The following is an 18,968-nucleotide window of genomic DNA, read 5'->3' on the forward strand; positions in this document are numbered from 1 at the left end:
CAAGTCCACGTCAGTAAAGGCACCTCGAAAGCAGCCTCAGCCAAGTCAAAAGGCAAAGCACCCTCAGCCAAACAGGCTAAAACGGTGCCACCTGTTTCTACAGGAAAACCAAAAACGGCTTCTATAGGAAGCCAGAAATCAGCCGCTACAGGGCCTTCTACAGGAAGCCCTGAGAAAGGAAAACCAAAGGAGAAGACAGTTGAAATTTTTGCAAGGGAGGCAGCCACCGTGCTGGCCACCCTTAGTACCCCTCCTAAGCCAAAGGAAAAACGAAAGAGGGAGATCCCTCTATATTTCAAAGCCAGGAGAAGTGTGAGAATAAAAACAGGCAAGCCCTAACCTCCATCCAGCAGCCCAATTACTATAGAAGACACCCCTACCTCGCCAAGGGAGAGGTCCCCCTCAAAAATATCAGTCACTTATGAGCGGGGGAGCCCGAATACAACTGCTTGGAAAGAGAGAATGGACATGTTGGCTTCAAAAGCCTGACTACAGGATGCTGAGGCCATTCTACAGGAAACATTGGCCCGGCTTAAGGAGACAGAGAGGATGGAGGGAGAGGCACCCACATCACCACTTAGGGAAGACGAAGTAGAGGCACCGAGGGAGGAAGAGAAAGAGCATATTCCGGAACCTAGTCCCCAGCCAAGCTTGAGCTCATATTATAACTTTTTGGAGGCTGGGAAAATTATTCCACAGAAATTCACAGTGCCGCTTTTCCTTGCGTTGGAGGAAGAGAGAGTGAGAACCCACACGTGGATGAAGATAGCTAAATCAAAAGGAGTGGCAGATATAGGCCCCTTGGAGGAACAACTCAAGGAGGCACGAAGAGAGTTGGCTATGGCCAAACACGTGGCAAACTGCCAGCGGGTATTCCTATAGGAAGAGAATGAGAAACTTAAACTGCAGCTACAGGAACTGAAGAAAGAAAAGGGCACATCATCGGGGACACTACAGCAAAACATCAAGGCAAAGAAGGATTGCAAGTTGGTCTTGGGGAGACAACCTTGCATCTACAGGAAAGGGAACTACAAGCACAAATCGAGATACAAGCTCTCAAACAGCAGTTGCAGCAAAAAGAGGCACAACTGGCTTGCATGGCCAGTTGGGCCATGGATGCTCTACAATGTAGACAACCGGCCAAATCTTATGGCATGTACCTACGAGACCAGTGGCTGCAATTTCAAATTAATGCATTGGCACAGAGGGGTATCTCCCAACTCCAAGACCCCTCTGGTCTCCATAATTTGGCCCTTCCTAATGTGACTTCATGGGATCCCAACACAGTTGTAGGGGATATGCAGTTGATGGCATTTGCCTCATGGTTGAACCATGAAGAAAAGAGAGCAGCAGAGGTCAAAGAGGTCATGCACCGAAAGTTACATGAGCCACTGTTGATTAGAGCAGAGCCAAGGGATCCCACTGCATTGATATCGGCCCACCAACACTTAGCCACCAACCCTCAAACTTTATTGAAATACATGGATCAGCAGGCTCAGGCCATAGCACATTTCGAGGATATGGAGCGACTATTAGGGGACAAATGTGTTCATGCTTGCACACGCCGATGGAACACATTGTCCCACAGCCTTAAAATCAGAGAATATCACACTCCAACTCGAATGAGGGAAGCTCTAGCACGGGTGCCCCTCTACAAGAAGTCCATACAGAACCTCCAAGCCAGCTGGATTGGCCTCAAGCTAAACCCACCTCTGCTGTTAGGATTGATGGAAGGCAGCACAGAAAAAGAAGAGCATAAGCAGTGGGAAGAGGTGGAAAGGAAGGCTGGGTTCCATGCCAGTGAGGAGGAGACCACTTCAGAAGCCTGGGATGTGAGGGTGGCGGTGAAAGCAATGAAGGATGAGGAGTTGGATTAGCTGCTCAGGGATGAGCAATCATTTTAGCTGGGGGGTGATGATGAGCCCCAAATTTGGTAACATTTTAGGCTCATTTGGCCTAACTACCTTTGCTCAATCCTTCATTTTTCATAACTTATGCATCATTTTTTAGTATGTTTATGTCATTTGTACGAATAAGGGCAATCACTATTCCTAGGTGGCTAACACGTGCTCATTTCAGGTTTTTTTGACACATGTTGGAGAAAAACCGAGCAGATAAGGGCTAGGAGATAGCCAAGATGGGGTTGAGGATTCGTAGGAGGGTTTTCCACGGCATTAAATGGCCTTCCTCGGGATCTTCACCCCCAACTCCGAGCTCCAACAGCCACCAAAACCAGATCTAGAAGGCAGCCAAATAGATTTTGAGGAAGCAGTTGTTCACTCCCAGTTTGGTCAGCCAAGTCCCACTGATTTAGAAGGCTAGCTTGGGGCCTCGTGATGTATAAATGATAAGGCTTTAGCCTTCAAAAGGGACTTTTGAAACATTGTTGCACATTCTGCACTACGAGCTGCTAGCTTGGTTTTGCTCTTTTGTAGCCATCATTGGCATACTTTTTGACTTATGATTATTATTTTTTAATGGGAAGCAGTCAGATTTGAACTCAGTTCTGAGTTTTTAAAAGGAGCCATAGCTCTCGGGGTTGGGTCCAACCTGAGAGCCTAAGGCCTCCTTCTTTTGTATTGATATCTTTCCTTTCAGCATTATGGTTCTCTTTACATGCATTTGAAACGCAGTTTGTTGAGTTAGATTTCGTGGTATGGTTAAGTAGGTTATTGTTAGAAGATAGAGTTGCTCCAGATGTTTAGAATAGAGTAAAGAGATTAGAATTGATAAAAGCTCCAAAAAAGGGTTGCCTGCACTCTCATTTTCACCTCTTTCTAGGGGCTGGAATTGCAGACAGTGTTACCCACCAAAAACATTGGTTTACGTACTCATGCAATCTTTGGTGCAATATTTTCGTTTGTAGTAGTTTTCCATGCGCTCAGACCTCTTGGAATGTTTCTTTGCTTCAGTACCATACATGGTTTTCTTCAGAAATAACGTTGTTGTTCATTGGTTCCATTAAACAGTTAGAATAGGTTAGTAATATTTTGGTTATGTGCAGGACGTGGATGATTTGGTTCAGTTTACACTGTGCAGTGCTACTCCCTCACTCTCTCATCCTTCTAAGCCTCGTCCAGGCCAACTGCTCATCTCCCAATTAGACCCCTTGTCTCTCAACTACTCTACTGCCCACGACATCCTACCTCTCTTCTCGGCCTTCCACTCCCTCTACCCTCTTTAAGACAAACTAGTTTTCCACATCCTCTCATCACCTCATCTCCCTGTCACTAAGTCATTACAAACCCCTCTCCTATCTCCCTATCCATCCATGCAGCCTTTTCCACTCACCCATCATCCAAAATCCAATCGTAGAACATCCTGTAGAAATTCTGAAACATCCTGTAGAACCCCTGCAGACTTCCTGTAGAAGCTCATAAACTCGGTTTTTGGCAGCCAAACTTTGTGAAACTCTCTGGAAGGGAGTTACGGACCCCTTAGACCCTCTCTGAACCTTCCCAACCTTTTCCAAGCTGTTATAGACATTTTTGTGCCTAACAGCATGAAGCATGAAATGTCAATAATCTGAGGGATCCAAAGTCCCTAAACATGTTGTTCCTACCCCTAGAGGAACAAGGTCAGCAAACCACACCACTGAAAATCAGTTCTCCACCTGAAAACACTCAAAAACAAGCTATTTCTGGATCATGTCAGCTGCTCCACTGAGCACCTGCGCTGAATGTCAACTGCTCCACTCTGTACCTGCGCTGAATGTCAAAAGAAATGAAGGCTACCTGCGCTGGGCGAGATTGGCCAAGTGGCACAGTCATTCTGCAAGGTGTCAAATGCCCAGGAAGCTTCCAAAATGACACTTGGATCAGGGAATTCGCCTTGTGATGAGTAAGAGGATCTAGATCTCCAAGTGGAAGCAAGAAACTCCAAGTGGACTCAAGAACTGAAGTATAACTGAAGTGGGAGAGGACACTAGTCAGCTTCATGCCAGCCTCAAGCTGACTCATCCTTTCTCCAAAACTCTTATATATAGAGCTCTCTCATGAGGTCTAAGGGGGCTGGAATCTTGTGAATGTAAGGAAGTGCTGTTGGTTTGTGCATAGAACTATTGGGTGATTGCTTTGAAGGAGGTGAAGAGGAGATTTCTTTTTGCTGGGAGGTGTTGCTGGATTGGGCCTCTTATGGTTGTAACACTCTCAGAACTTTACTTCTTCCATTAATAAAGTATTTGAGGTTCTTCTATATGCATGTATCTTTGTGGCGTATTGATGCTTGTATATTTGATTTATTCTAATCCTTGAATCAGTTATGGATGTATGCTTCTTGTAGTTTCCATTTCTTGTGCTTTTGCAGGATCTTTGTGTAGCTGGGCCAGTGAAAGAGCAAGGAGCCGGGAGCAAGCAGCAAAGAGGGAAGATTGGATCAACCATTAGCGGAAGACAACGGTTAGTGGATCCCTTTCTCCTCTCTCTTACATCTCATAAAGAAGTAATCTTGAATAGTTTTGTATTCAGTTGTTGCTGAGGTACTATCACTCTTAGAGTGGGATAGGGTCATTCCGTATTGGATACTTTTCCCAACAACAAAAGCCCTTCTCCTCCTTGATCCACCTCTGCACAGTAAAAAGCTAGTTAAAAGCACATGCATGATAATTCTAATAACTGAAACAAAAATACAAACAATGTTTTCTTCAGATAGAGGTAGTCTAGACACATGCATTTTACCTTCATAGAAGTAATGGCATCTCTTTCAGTAGTTTGCATTCCCATCTCTGCATCAGTAAGACTAGCTGGTAGAATTAGGGTTTGCTAAGGTTTGCGTTTCTTGTTGGCTTTTAGTTCCTTTCTGCAAGTAGATTAGCTTCCTTTGAGTTAGCTTTCGTCCATCAGTAAAAAGCTTCTTCTAAGAGCTCATAGAAGTTGGCTGGAGCCCCTAGCGGACTTGTGCCAGCTGACCAAGTGACAGCTGTGGCAAGAGCTAGTACTTGTGCATACAGCATCGTCGCTTCCAAGTTTGTTACGAACTACCGGGTTGATAAAACTAAAGAAGGAAGCTCATGGAGTTGTAGCATTATTGCTACAATACTGGAGCCCACCAGCTACCATGGGACAAAATTGAGCAGAAAAGAAACCAGCAGAAAGGTAAAACTGATGATACAGACAAAGGTAAAGCACCTGAATCCTCTCACTATATTGAGGCACAATGTAACATTGGAGTAAATGAAGATTTGTTTAATGCTTCACTTGCTTCTTCGAAAAATGATTGGTTGCTTGATTCAGGAGCAACCTATCATATGACTCATAGGAAGGATTTTTTTGAATATTTCACTAACAATGTTGATGGAGCAGTATACTTTGCAGATCAGTCAAAAATCAAGCCATCAGGGCTTGGCACAATCAGGCTTAAACTGTCTAGTCTTTCAGACTTTCTTCTGGATCATGTTCTATATCTCCGACAGCTCAAGAGAAACTTGCTGTCCTTGGTCCACATCCGCCAGCAAGGTCACTCCATTCATATGTTTTATGGCAAGCTTGAGGTAAGAAAAGCATCTGTCCACTCACTTGTCATGAGGGGAATAGAAGAAGAAAGACTTCTCAAACTGCAAGGAACCTCTGCTCATGCACAACATTTCTCATATATTTCTCATCATGAAGAAGGTACACTTCCATCAAGTTTATTATGGCATGCTAGATTTGGACATTTAAACTATGACAGTCTCCGCTTATTGAAGAAAAATGGTGTTGCTGGTTTGCCTACAATTCCTAGGAAACATAAGCAATGTGATGCTTGAATTCTAGGAAAGCATAGCAAACAGTCTTTTCATGATTCACATTCAAGAACACATAGGAAGCTTGAACTCATTCATTCAGATTTATGTGGTCCAATGCATGTTACTTCTGCAAATGGAAATAAATATATCATGACATTTATTGATGATTACACCAGAATGTGTTGGGTTTATTTATTGAAGAACAAATCTGATGCTTTTCAAACATTCAAGAATTTTCATAAATGGATTGAAAATGATGCAAAATCTCATATTGGGTCTATTTGCACTGATAATGGAAAAGAATATACATCAAATGAATTTGAAAACTATCTTTGCCAACATGGGATCAAACATCAAACAACCGTACCTTATAATCCCCAACAGAATGGTGTAGCAGAAAGAATGAATAGAACAATTTTGAATATGGTACGATCCATGCTTTTCTTCAAAAATGTAAAGATAATGTTTTGGGCTGTTGCTGTTCTATGTGCTGCATATATAAAGAATAGATGTCCATCTAATGCTATAAGAAACAAGACTCCTTATGAATTGTGGTATGGACATGTTCCTTCAGTAAAACATCTCAGGATCTTTGGTTCCACCTGTTATGCTTTGATACCAAAGGTACATAGAAACAAACTTGGTGCTAGAAGTCGTAAGTGTATCTTCCTGGGGTATTCAAACACCTCTAAAGCATACCGCCTCTATGATGAAGTAAATAAAAAGTTTGTTGTATCTAGAGATGTCATTTTTCTTGAATCATCCAAATCTGACAATGTTGCTGAGCGGCAACTTGATCGCTTGGATAGATTCGCAAAAACGAAATCATTTCAAGAATTTGATAATCAGATTCCACATCTTGAAGGGGGGATTCCTATACTAGAACAACATGTGGAATCTTCTTCTGAAGAACAATCTCCACTACATGAAACTCCAACAACAGATGATGCTTTAAGTGATGTAATTGATAGAATTGGGAGACTCAATCTTGATTCAGTCCCAACTCAATCAACAGAGCAGCCTGGACCATCTCAGAAAGGTCCCCCAAAGTGGCTGACAAAGACACTTGAAAGTGTTCATCCTGATGAAATTGGAAAAACAGGAACCAGAAATTCAAACTGACAAAATGGAGGTGATGTAGATGACTCTAATTCACCTGTTGAGATGAAATTGGAAAAACAGGAACCAGAAATTCAAACCGACAAAATGGAGGTGATGTAGATGACTCTAATTCACCTGTTGATATGGATGTTACTTATGATTGTGAATTGAACTTGTCTACAGATTTTGAACCAACTTCCTTCAAAGAAGCTGCTTCTCATGATGAATGGAAAGAAGCGATGAAAAAGGAGTATGATTCCCTCATAAAGAATGGCACTTGGAAGTTGGTTGATCCTCGATTTGGAAACAAACCAATTGGCTACAAGTGGGTCTACAAGAACAAATACAAAGTTGATGGCTCACTTGGCAAGTACAAAGCTAGGCTTGTGGCAAAAGGCTTTGCACAGAAGGAAGGGGTCGATTATGAGGAAACTTTTGCCCCCACAGCAAAATGGGCCACCATCCGGACACTTTTTGCACTAGCTGCTCAGAACGGTTGGAAAGTCCATCAAATGGATGTAAAAACTGCATTCTTGAATGGAGATCTAAAAGAGAATGTTTTTATGTCCTAGCCTGAAGGATTTGCTGTGAAAGGACATGAACATAAAGTATGCAAACTTGTGAAGTCCTTGTATGGCCTCAAACAAGCACCGTGAGCCTGGTATGAAAAACTAACTGAGCATCTTCTGAAACTCAACTTCAATCATTTTGATATTGATGATGCAACTTTATTTGTAAAGAAAGTTGGCAAAACAGTTGTGTATCTTTTGGTATATGTAGATGATCTTTTAATGACAGGGAACAATGAAAGCTACATTGCATCCATAAAGAAGGAATTAGGGAAAAGTTTTGAAATGACAGATTTGGTCTATGCTCATTACTATCTTGGCATTGAAGTAACCCAACATCCAAAATCCATATTTATTTCTCAAAAGAAATACATTGGAGATTTGTTAAACAGATTTGGCATGACAGAGTGCAATCCTCTTTCTACTCCAATGGAACAAAACTTAAAGCTCACATCTATTGAAGGAAAGGAATTTGAGGATGCAACAAAGTATAGACAGCTTGTAGGAAGTCTCATCTACCTCACTACTACCAGACCAGACATTTCATTTACTGTTGGAATCCTCTCCAGGTTCATGAAAAAGCCTTGTGAGGGACATTGATTTGCTGCAAAAAGAGTTCTAAGGTACTTGAAGGGAACTCAAGGCCTTGGAATCAAGTATACACAGGTGGACGACTTCAGCTTGATTGGATACTCTGATTCAGAATTCGATGGAGACAAAGAAATTGGGGTATCTACTTCAGGATATGCTATGAGTCTTGGATCAGGAGCTGTCTCCTGGAGATCATGCAAACAATCAGTTCCAGCAGATTCCACAACTGAAGTAGAATACATGGCAGCAGCTAAAGCAATGAAAGAAATTGTGTGGCTGAGGAAAATTCTTGAAGATTTGCAGGTAAAACAAGTACAATCAACTCCACTCATGATTGATAACACCTCTGCAATAAATTTGGCCAAGAATCCAAAGTTCCATGATCGAACAAAGCATATCAATACTAAATATCATCTGATTCGACATCATGTTGAGGCCAAAACAATCCATCTCCGTCATTGTTCCACAAATGAGCAAATTGCAGACATCTTCACTAAAGCACTTGGAAAGGAAAAGCTTGAACGATTCAGAATGATGCTTGGACTCACCAACATCCCTTCAAATTAAGGGGGGGAATGTTGACACCTAATCTTCATGATTGGGGAATTTGTAAAATAAATAAATCAGGAATGTGAACAGTCATCGGAAGATGAACTGAACAATCACTCCTAATGTATAAAACAATAACATACCTATGGAATAAACACACCAATCAGTTTTTCTGCCTTTGGAGAGTTACTGCTTGGCCTGACAAAATTCAAATCTGATTGTTGATGGTGGACAACGATCAGACATAGGAAGGCTGAAATCATTCACCTGGCGACTCTAAATTAGTCTCGAGATAAGATCCAAGGACTCCACTGGAGGATGAACCCGACCAACGAAAACATGAAAGGATAATATGGAAAGATCATGTATTCAAGTTGGAATTTCATCCAAGACATTATGATCTTTGTTATAAATTATCTCTTCTCTTTTCTCGATAATGTCAGGAAGGCTTTACAAAGTATATTGTATTCGAGAAAAGATCCAAGACCTACATTTGATACTTACCCTTTGAAGATTGCGAAATATTCACATGCCTTTGATCTCGATCAAGACACTTCTTCTGAATCTTATGATGATCATCTTCAAACTGATGAGCCTCAAGAGACCAAGACTGATTCTACACCATCTATACATTTTCCTATACCTTTTAAAATTCCAGATCTATACAAGCCTCTAATTTTACCTCCTATATCCCATTCTTTCCTTAAAATTCATTACCTATATCTATCAAGATTTGATGGTGAATGTGACAACATCACTATTGAGAGACATGTACTAAATTTTGAGTATTTTCTTGACCTTTTTGAAAATGATGAAGAAAATTTCAGTATTAGGATTTTTTCTCTTTATTTGCAAGGCAAAGTCAAGATTTGGTTCAAAACCCTGCCTAACGCGAGAATCTCAGATTTCCAGTAGTTCTTCAAAGTTTTCCTTGACAAGTGGTTGGTCAGACAGAACCCTTTCTTGATTCTAGAAGAGTATAACCAGCTAAAGAGACTACCAGGGGAGATAGTGCAATAGTTTTCTACCAGGTTTAACCAAGTATATTTTTCAATGCCTATTAATATATGACCTCCTCCTAGATCCACTCTCTTGCACTACCCAGATGCCTTTCATCTGGAAATGGAATTTTAGCTGAGAGAACAGAACACTGCAACACTTGAAGAGAGGCAGAACAATGCAGTAGATGTAGATGCTAATTTGTTGATCAGAAGGGAAAAGTTGAAGGAAGAAGAGAGGAAGAAAATAGATACAGAGGAATCGACATCTTTAGAGGTAAAGTTGGACATTTTGGTAAGTGCAGTGGAAGAGATGATGCAAAAGATCACCACCGGGAATGAGTATGATGTTCGAGACCATGGCTCGCTGATTGAAGAAAAACAAGTGGCTGATCCAAAACATTTCCTTTCTAATCCTAGTTGCCATAGATATGATAATGATTGTTTTATAGATCATATTGGAGAAAAGAGATCTGTTGATTTGACATGTATGCTTGATGATTTGTTTTATACTGATGATTTGCCTCAGTTTGATCGGTATGATGATGATTATGTTCTCCAAACAAAAGCTAATCTTGTAGACAAACCAATAGTTGGCTTGTGGAAGGAGGAAATTCAGTTTCAGCAGTTCAAGTACAGTGATCAGCCATTACATATCAGCCATGGAAGTGAGGAAGAAAGTGCATTGAATTTTCAGGTAAGTGAAGGATCTTTGCCTTTTTGTTTTACTTCATTTCAGTTCATCAGAGACAAATTTCATGCAACCAGAAATCAACCATCGATAAGTTTCGATCTTGACCATCTAGAGGGCAATGAAATCCTTGTTCAAGACTTCTCATATCCATATTTGTAGCCTCCAAATGCCATTGAATGTCAGGTTTGAGAGGAAGACTTGGAAGCTGGAAAATATGATCAAATGACGCAAGATGATTCCATACCATTATGTTTTGAATCATTTCAGTTTTTTAAGGGAAATTTGCATAGTATATCTTCAAATGAGCATCCTATAGAAAATCATGCAATCTCATTGGAACCAATAGAAAATGGGTTCCAACAGTCCTTTCAAGTTTTTCACGTTCCAATTGCTGATGTGTTGGATGATGTCTGCAGTCAAAGTCCTTCTCCATTAGCTAAATGTGAGCTTGAAAAAAGTATTGATACAAACTTGATCTGACAGCCTATTTCTTTGCCATTTTCAGCAAGAGTCTCATCACAAAGCTCAGATGAAAGGTTGCATTCATGGTACAAGGAGAAGAAAAGTAATCCATTGGATGAGATAAGCGTCAGTGCACATGAATTTCAAGATCCTTATGCAGTATTTTTGGAGTCAGATAGAGAATCTGTTTACAAGTTTTAATGGGAGTTTCATTTCAGTAGTTCTTTCATCTGGTTCATAAGAATGCACTTGCAGAGAATTCAAATAGTAGCCAGAATGCTTACTTGGTTGCACTGTTTATTTCATTTCACTTGATCAGGTGATGAATGGAACAGTTAGAGTAGGTTTTATCGAATAAGCTCCACTTAAAGCATCTTTTCCAGTTTGTCAGTTGTGTTTTAGTATTGAGTCAGTTTCAAGTCAGTTTGTGTCTTTGAGTCATCAGTACTCAATCATGTAATTTCAGCTTAAGTTTTTGACTCCATACCCAATGGATAGGGCTACTAGGTCTACAGTGTTCTTGGCACCTCCAAGGAGCTACCATCTCCATTGGAGTCAATGTTAGTGTCAGTCTTTGAAAGCCTTCCAACAACGATCAAACATACTCTTACAAAGTGGTCTTAGGGTGTCAAAGTAAAATTTTTTCATTTCGGTAAGTCTTCAAGTAAAATTTTGTCACTAGGTATTAGGTCTAGATTTGTTTTCACTCCTTTCAAAGTTTTCCAAGTGTCTAACCATGTCACCATTCAGCTGAGTGTACCATCATTCAAAAAGTTTTCATCATCATTGCAGGTTCCAATGGGTCATTTTACACCTTGTCCGTGCTTCAGTTGTACTTGGGTAAGCCTCATTTCCCTCTCTTAGGGTTTTGAAGGTAATTTTTCTTGGATGGTCAAATCATCAAAAAAACTTGTATCTTGATGATCATACACCTTCCCTTATCCTTAATATACCTTCTTAAGCACTTCCCATCACTGATATCCTTCAAATTCATCATTTTCCCATAAACCCTAGTTTATTGATACAATTTGACAATTTTCTAGGATAGGCCTATGTTTTTCCCTTTTGGACCCCTTCCCCTCACTCAATATTTTAAATTATATTTTCCCCTGCTTCCTAACATCCCTACCTATTTTCCCAAATTTTCTCAAGAATTTAGAAGCCCCCTATCCCCTTCATTTCCCTTCATTTCTACAAATCCCCTATTCCACATATAGGGATAGGTTTTATTCAAATGATTTTTTTGAGAAATAGAAGATGAATTTGAAAAAAATGAGAGAGGTTGTTGTCCATCATTGACCCAGGAAGAAAAACCTCTTTTAGGTTTTACACAGGTTTCATGGTTTGGGAGAATGTCGAAAACATCATTTTCCTTAGGAGGGTTGTTGCACCTCTGTAGTGACCTTGGTAAAATCAATTTTTATCCTAGATTGAATGACCAAATGACTTTCTTGATGAGTCAAATGATACAGAGACACAAATATATTTCCAATGAGCTATCATGAGCTCAATTTGGAGTTGAGGAAGACCTTCAAACGTTTACTGCAACAACACTCTGCATTTAGGTGGCCTCATTCTGCACATTTTTTCCAGTCTTTGGATATTGGACTTTTGACAAGGAAAATGAACTCCAAATTGAAAAATTCAAGATGTTCTGGAAATTTGACTTGCAAATCTTTCCAAAGAGCTATCACACACCCAATTTGGACACTGGGAAGGCCTTCAAAAGTGGTCTACAAAAAGGCGTTGCGCATATAGGAGGCGTTGCGCACCTGGCAGGGTTTTCCAGTGTAAAATTGCACAAGCGCTGTGCATCTAGGAGGTGTTGCGCATCTGCCCAGCTAAACGCAAAATCACCCAAATTTCTCCATAACTCCTAATTCACCTCAAAATCTTTAGTTTCTCTCTCTTACAAGTAAGTTCATCTATAACATCTTATGTTTTAGGGTTTTTTTGCCAAGTTTGGAGTTTTGTATTTTTCAAATTTAAAACCCTAGCTTCTATGGTGAAACCCTAGTTTTCCTCATATCACTAGTTTTTATATACCCTATCTACTTTCCATTGTTCACTAAACCCAAACCCTACATACCACATTTCCCAAATCCCTTTCCCCTCGTACATTTTCCCTAATTCCTACTTATACTTTCTATCAACCCTTCAAACCCTACCCACTCTCACTACAAACCCTACCCACTCTCTATGAAACCCTACTCATCCCTAAAACTTGTTCATACAACTTACTCTCACATATTCCATCATCTTCATTTCATTCATCCACCCCATCCCCTCATTGTTCATAAGTGTTCACAACCACAAAAAAGCAATGGAAAGAGACAATGAATATGACTATGAAGATGAGACACTCAGTGATAGTTCCATAGAGAGACATAAGCAACAGAAGAAACCTCGTAAAGGAGGAAGAATTATCAGAGAAAATCCCACTAGTTTGAGTTACAAGCTTGCCCACTTGCCATTTCTTTCTTTCAACATCAAGCATGCTTTAATTTTTGTGAAATAAAGGGTCAGGTTTCACCATGAGTTGGCTAGGTTGTTTGTGACTCATTTACATAACAATGAGATGGCATTTGCTAGAGTAACCTTCACAATATCACCAGCTTTTATTTCAGAGGGCTAACAGAGATAACCAAATGATGAGGCACATGGCCTATCGTTATAGGACACGGAACAAAATTTGCAACATGAGAATGAAGAGGATGAAAGCTAGGTTAAGGAGAGACTTAGAGGGAAAGAAAGAGAAAGATAGACTCATAATATTGGCTGAAGCCTCACTAGCCCATCAAAGAAACTAATGGTGGTGTCTCATGCCAAATATGGGCAAGTTTTGATGATTTTTTGTCTTTTTCAAATTTCGAAATTTTGAAGGCAGAAAATTGGCCTAGATGCGCAGCACCACTGGTGTTGTGCTTTTCCCTAAAGGAATTGTTGGAGGAAAGGATTATATATTTAGATTCAGCATGATGAGAGCATCAAACCAAAAAAAATTCGGCAATTTTGGAGCAAAACTAGGTCACCAAAAGGTCAAAAAACTACCAAAAAATAACCTCTTTTCCTCTTTTTGGACACACAGAAGCAGCCTTGGGAAATTTCACTTTTGAGGGGGAAACTGACCTCCAAATGCAAAAATTCAAGATGTTCCAGAAACTAGACAAAGATATTTCCAATGAGCTAAAGTGGGCTCAATTTTTCCAAGGGGAAGGCCTCTAAAAGTGGGTCTGAAGCGGCGTTGTGCATCTGGCCAGTGGCGCTGTGCATCTGGTGAGTGGCGCTGCGCTTTTGGCCAGTTTTCCAGAAATTCAAATTTTCGCCTGTTCTCACCACAAGTTGAATTTTTCTCTCTTCATGGATGATTTTATGATTGTAATTATTGCTTTTTCTGAGGGTAGATTCATCAGTTTGAGGTTGTTTGGGGGTTAATGAATCAGTTTCCATGCTTATAGACGCAAGTTGTTACACTGCCTATATTCCTATTCCCTCTTTGGAAATGGTTGTAACAACTCCTTTTCTCTTTGTTTCGACCCCTGATGGCTAGCATAGGCGGTTTGATGTCTATATTATGTATTTTTTCTGTCATTAGCAAAGGTTGGACTCTCTTGGATGCTCTGAGCTACATTGTACACCTTTATCAGTAGTTTATCAAGGAAATAAACCAGGATTTGCAGCTATTTTTATTGGATACTTTTGGTATGTTGTTTTTGCATAGTTTTTCTTATGTTATCAGTTATTCTCATGTTTTATATGTGCCACAATCTAATTCATTGCTTCTAGCTGAATGATATCAAGATAGATAGGTAGAATTCATTGTTTACAATGTTCTGCCTTGGGAAGCCATTTAGTTTTTGATGTTTTCTATTGTTTGAGAAGGAGACATGATCTTTGCATGCCCTCCTCAACTCCTCACCAGTCTTAGACCTCTCATCTCACTCAATTTCAAGTGCCAAAGCACCTTCCTACCTCGCCCCATAGAACACCCTGCCTCCTCTCTTGATTTCCTGGAACCAAAGCTGCCTACTCCATTTCATCCAACAACAAAACCAACAAAATCAGTTAAAAACCCTAGATCTACTATACCTAGCCTAAAATCCATATCTGATTTAGTCATCTTGATTAAGATTCACAAGGAGAGAGCCCTCTCCCACCTGGTAGGGCTAGGTAGCAGGTTAAGCGTGGTTTGTGGTTACCCTAGAGTTACTTCAATTCAGCCTGAGGTCAATCTAGGCTCTAACACAGACAATGTAGGACTTGGTGTAAGTGGATTTTTATGCCTTCCAACCCTCTTGGAAACTATCCTCTCAGGATTTGAAAGGGCTTGAACGTTCTACTCTGTGGTATCTGACCTTATATGGGGTCTCTTTGGAGCTAGAGTTATTGCTTTTGTTCAAAACAGCCAAATATTTCCTCCTCACTGAACAACCAGAGGAAAATGTTGAAAACCCAGGGAAAAGTGTTCTTGCCTTCTCTCCCCAGCAACGACGCCAATTAATGTTGTCCCTTGTTAAACACACACATGGCACCATGAGAATATGAAAGATAAAACATGAGAGTACATTTTTTATTAACAACTGATATACATTTATAGTACATGGTTTGACCGTTGGGTTTCACATCCCAAGGTCTCTTAGACTTCCTTAGTCTATTCCGCTTCCACACTAACCCATAGAGTATTAGGTGTCCAACATTCCCCCCCTTAATCCAAAGGGTTATATATGAGTCCAAGAAGAGAGCTATAATATAAAATGTGAAAAAATGCATGGCAGCACTAGGTTGAATGTGCTCTCTAAAATATTGGTATAAAGGGCGTTGGTTTAAAGAAGACCACCAACACTGGAATGCTTAGTGTAGTTTTCGGAACTCTTCCAAGTCTAGCATGAAGCTCATGTCTTCTACTAGAGGAAGTTCTCCTAATTTTTTGAAGAGGGAAACCTTCAACCATGAAAGGGAGGTCTCACCCCACATAAAATGGAGAACTTCAACCTGAAAAGGGAAGTCTCAACCTGTGATGGTTTAAGGATGACCAACAACTCTGGAATTCTTAATGAAATTCCTGGAACTCTTCCAAAACTAGCAAGAAGATGAAGTCTTCTACTAGAGGAAGTGTCCCCAATTCTATTCCTAGAATTCTTTCGAAACTAGCAAGAAGTTAAAGACTTCTACTAGAGGAAGTGTCCCAGATTACCAACTAAAGGCATGCTCAGGGGCATCTGTGTCTCTGGCTACAACTTTGAATCTAGTATGGAAGGTTGTGGCTCAAGCTCGCTTGATGTGGCTTTGAAGCTTGTAGATGACCATCATTTCCCCCCCATCAGATATAAGGTGAGATGATGGAGAAAACTCAACTGCAAGACTGTTCTATACTCTAGAACAAGTTTTGACATGTGACTGGAATATCTTCTTGGCTGTTGATGCCCATTGCCAAGAAGCGATCCATCCAAGATGAATCTTTGTTCTTGCAGGAGGTTTGTTTCTAAAGCATCTATTTGAAGAATGACTTGTTTTATGACAATGCTTACATGGATGAAGATCAAAACAGTGATCTTTCAGATGGCCAACTCGGTCACAGTGTTGGCATATCACAATCTATTGTTGTTGAAGAGGGGCAAAGTCTGGAATAGCTAGAGATGAACTATCATGAAGGGATCTAGCACTCTGAAACTGAATGGGCTTTGCGTAATATGGAATAAGAAAGGACAAGTCCTTCTCATATCCAAGACCAGTTCTGTGCTTGTTGTGGACAAGCTCTTCCCAAGGTCTGATGATGGGTTTGGGAAGTGTATGTTGAATTTCTGCTTTTGCATGTACAACTGCTGCTTTCTGGGAGTCTGTTTCAATCTTCTAAACATAAACAGGTTCAGAATGACTCCTCTGTTTTAATTCTTCTTGCTGTAGCTGAGATTCGAGCTACAGAAAATCAATTTCTCTTGTGCATTTTGTATACAAACCTTAATGTCTGTGAGAGAAACTTTGCTGACTTTTAATGTATCATGAGTAGCAAACAATATCTGACTTTTGACAAACTCTAATACTTCATTGATTCTGGCCATTTTTTTTCAATGTCAGAATTACACCTTAAAAATTGATCACAATTACTACTCAATGCAGAAACGTAATACCCACTCACAGTACATAGCAATATCCTTTATAAATGTGCAGCAAATGATCAGTGTGCAACCAGCAAGCACCAACTACAATCCATTACATAAAAATAAGAGTTTACTCATGACTAGCACTATGTTCTGACAATACAACTGACTAAACTTTCCTCCACAAAAAATGAGACAATTCGATGTACATGGACAATGTTATACTTATGGATAGTGTTCAATAGTGTATATAACTGGACAGTTAATGTATATAACCTGGAGCAGTCTTCTCGTCCCTTCAGCCAAAAAATTGACTCAGAACTAAGATGATTCTTCCCATGATAAGGGTAATGTGGTTTGTCCTTTGTTCTCAGAGAACCAGGCCCAAACAATTACATGCTCCTTCAACAATATATCGACTCTATATTGCAGACAAAAAATCACCCTTCATTCCCTTCAATCCGCCCTGGAGTGGCGCACAGGCCTTAATTTCCTTGGACGACTTGTGAATGGTCGATATTTCTCATAGTTCTCCTTCCATCCTCAATCTACGTTGAACTATCTGCCTGGTATGGACCAAGGATGCATTGGCAACTTTGATATTATGTGCTCCTTTCTTTATGCAACAAACTCAATATAGTAATGAAATTTACATATGATAAGTGACTACAACTGTCACCATAATTCAACTAGTTGGACCATTCACTAAACTCGACACATTGCTCCAATCACCAAATTTTGTCACTTGGTTTGTTCGTGCAGTCTGTCCTACTATAAACCTGCCCAAATGCCCTTGCAACTCACTCCTTTAGCACAATAAAACCTTCGAAAAAGACAAATTAAGACATGATTTTCATGGCAAGGGGATCATGAGGAATACAATCATGCATCATTGGAATGCTTACAATTCATCCCAATTAGAAAGATACACCTACTCTACGGCTCTAGTTCAATGTGTTAAGGGACTGGTTCTCCATCTGGTTCAGATGCTAGTATCATCCTACCATTACAAGATTTCATAATTCTAGTCACAGAACAATCGGTTCGAGTGCCAAAAACCAGCACTTCATTTCTACTGGGCATATGAAATATCAACCAATTCTTGCTTCCCAACTCTATACAATAGGTCAATAAAATCAAACTTAAATATCGGCTTTTGAATGCTCCAATGTTTTGAATGCTCCGATGTTTCAAGTGGGCTCCGAAGAGGAAATACAATCATGGATCATTACCAACATTATATGAAACACTGCGTTTTGGAGAAATTATTTATACACCAACGTTATATATATACCAAAGAAAACAATGGCAATATATATATATATATATATAACAAAACAATGTTATATATGAAACACTTCGGCGCCACCATGTTTAACACAATGCGGAGGCCATCATCAAATTTACCCCATATACAACCAAGCTCTCAAAATATCTTGTATCAAACTACTGAATGTCTTAAGAAATATTTTCCAATGCTAAAAACACCGTAGCAAAATTTCAAAAAATATCTGCAAATCTTTAAAATCTTTGAAGATCAAATATACGCATCATAAAAAAAAATCAAAAATAACTTAGAAAATGCTTCCGTAAATAGGGCCAACTAAAGGCTCGCCGATCTGCGCATTCTTTCCCTCTTCGATCTTCACCACAAAATTTTGAGTCTCCTCCATACTTCAAGAAGCGATCTCCCTGCTCCTTCACATCTAGATCATTAGTGGCATTTTTCAACATCCTACTTACTATAAAACAGGTAGGTTCTTTAATGTGAAAACATTAATCAATGCTTCCAACACACAACCAACAATGACACTATCAGAACCTTCAACAATCAATGCTTCAAAATCAAACTCAAAAGGCCATCATCCATGGCTGGCTATCCACTGCAAGTAACCATCATCCGGCAAGTCGGACCAGCAATATTCATCGATCATAACAGTTGGAGGGCAGACTATTTCAAAAAGAATAAAACGTATACTAAAACCATCTGCATGGAGCAGGATTCAGGCAATAGCAGCATATTATATGGGAAAGTAAATCGATATGGGCAACGTATTATATGTGTACCAGCAGCATATATATGTCAGAGCAGATACCACAGCGTACCAGCAACGTATTATATGTCAGCAGCATATTATATTGCAGAGCATAGCAGAGGAAGAACGCTTTTATATGCAGGTGAAT

This window comes from Pinus tabuliformis, chromosome 7 (assembly GCF_031772625.1).
Source record: "Pinus tabuliformis cultivar Carrire ecotype Pingquan chromosome 7, CPIR1, whole genome shotgun sequence".
NCBI lineage: Eukaryota > Viridiplantae > Streptophyta > Pinopsida > Pinales > Pinaceae > Pinus > Pinus tabuliformis.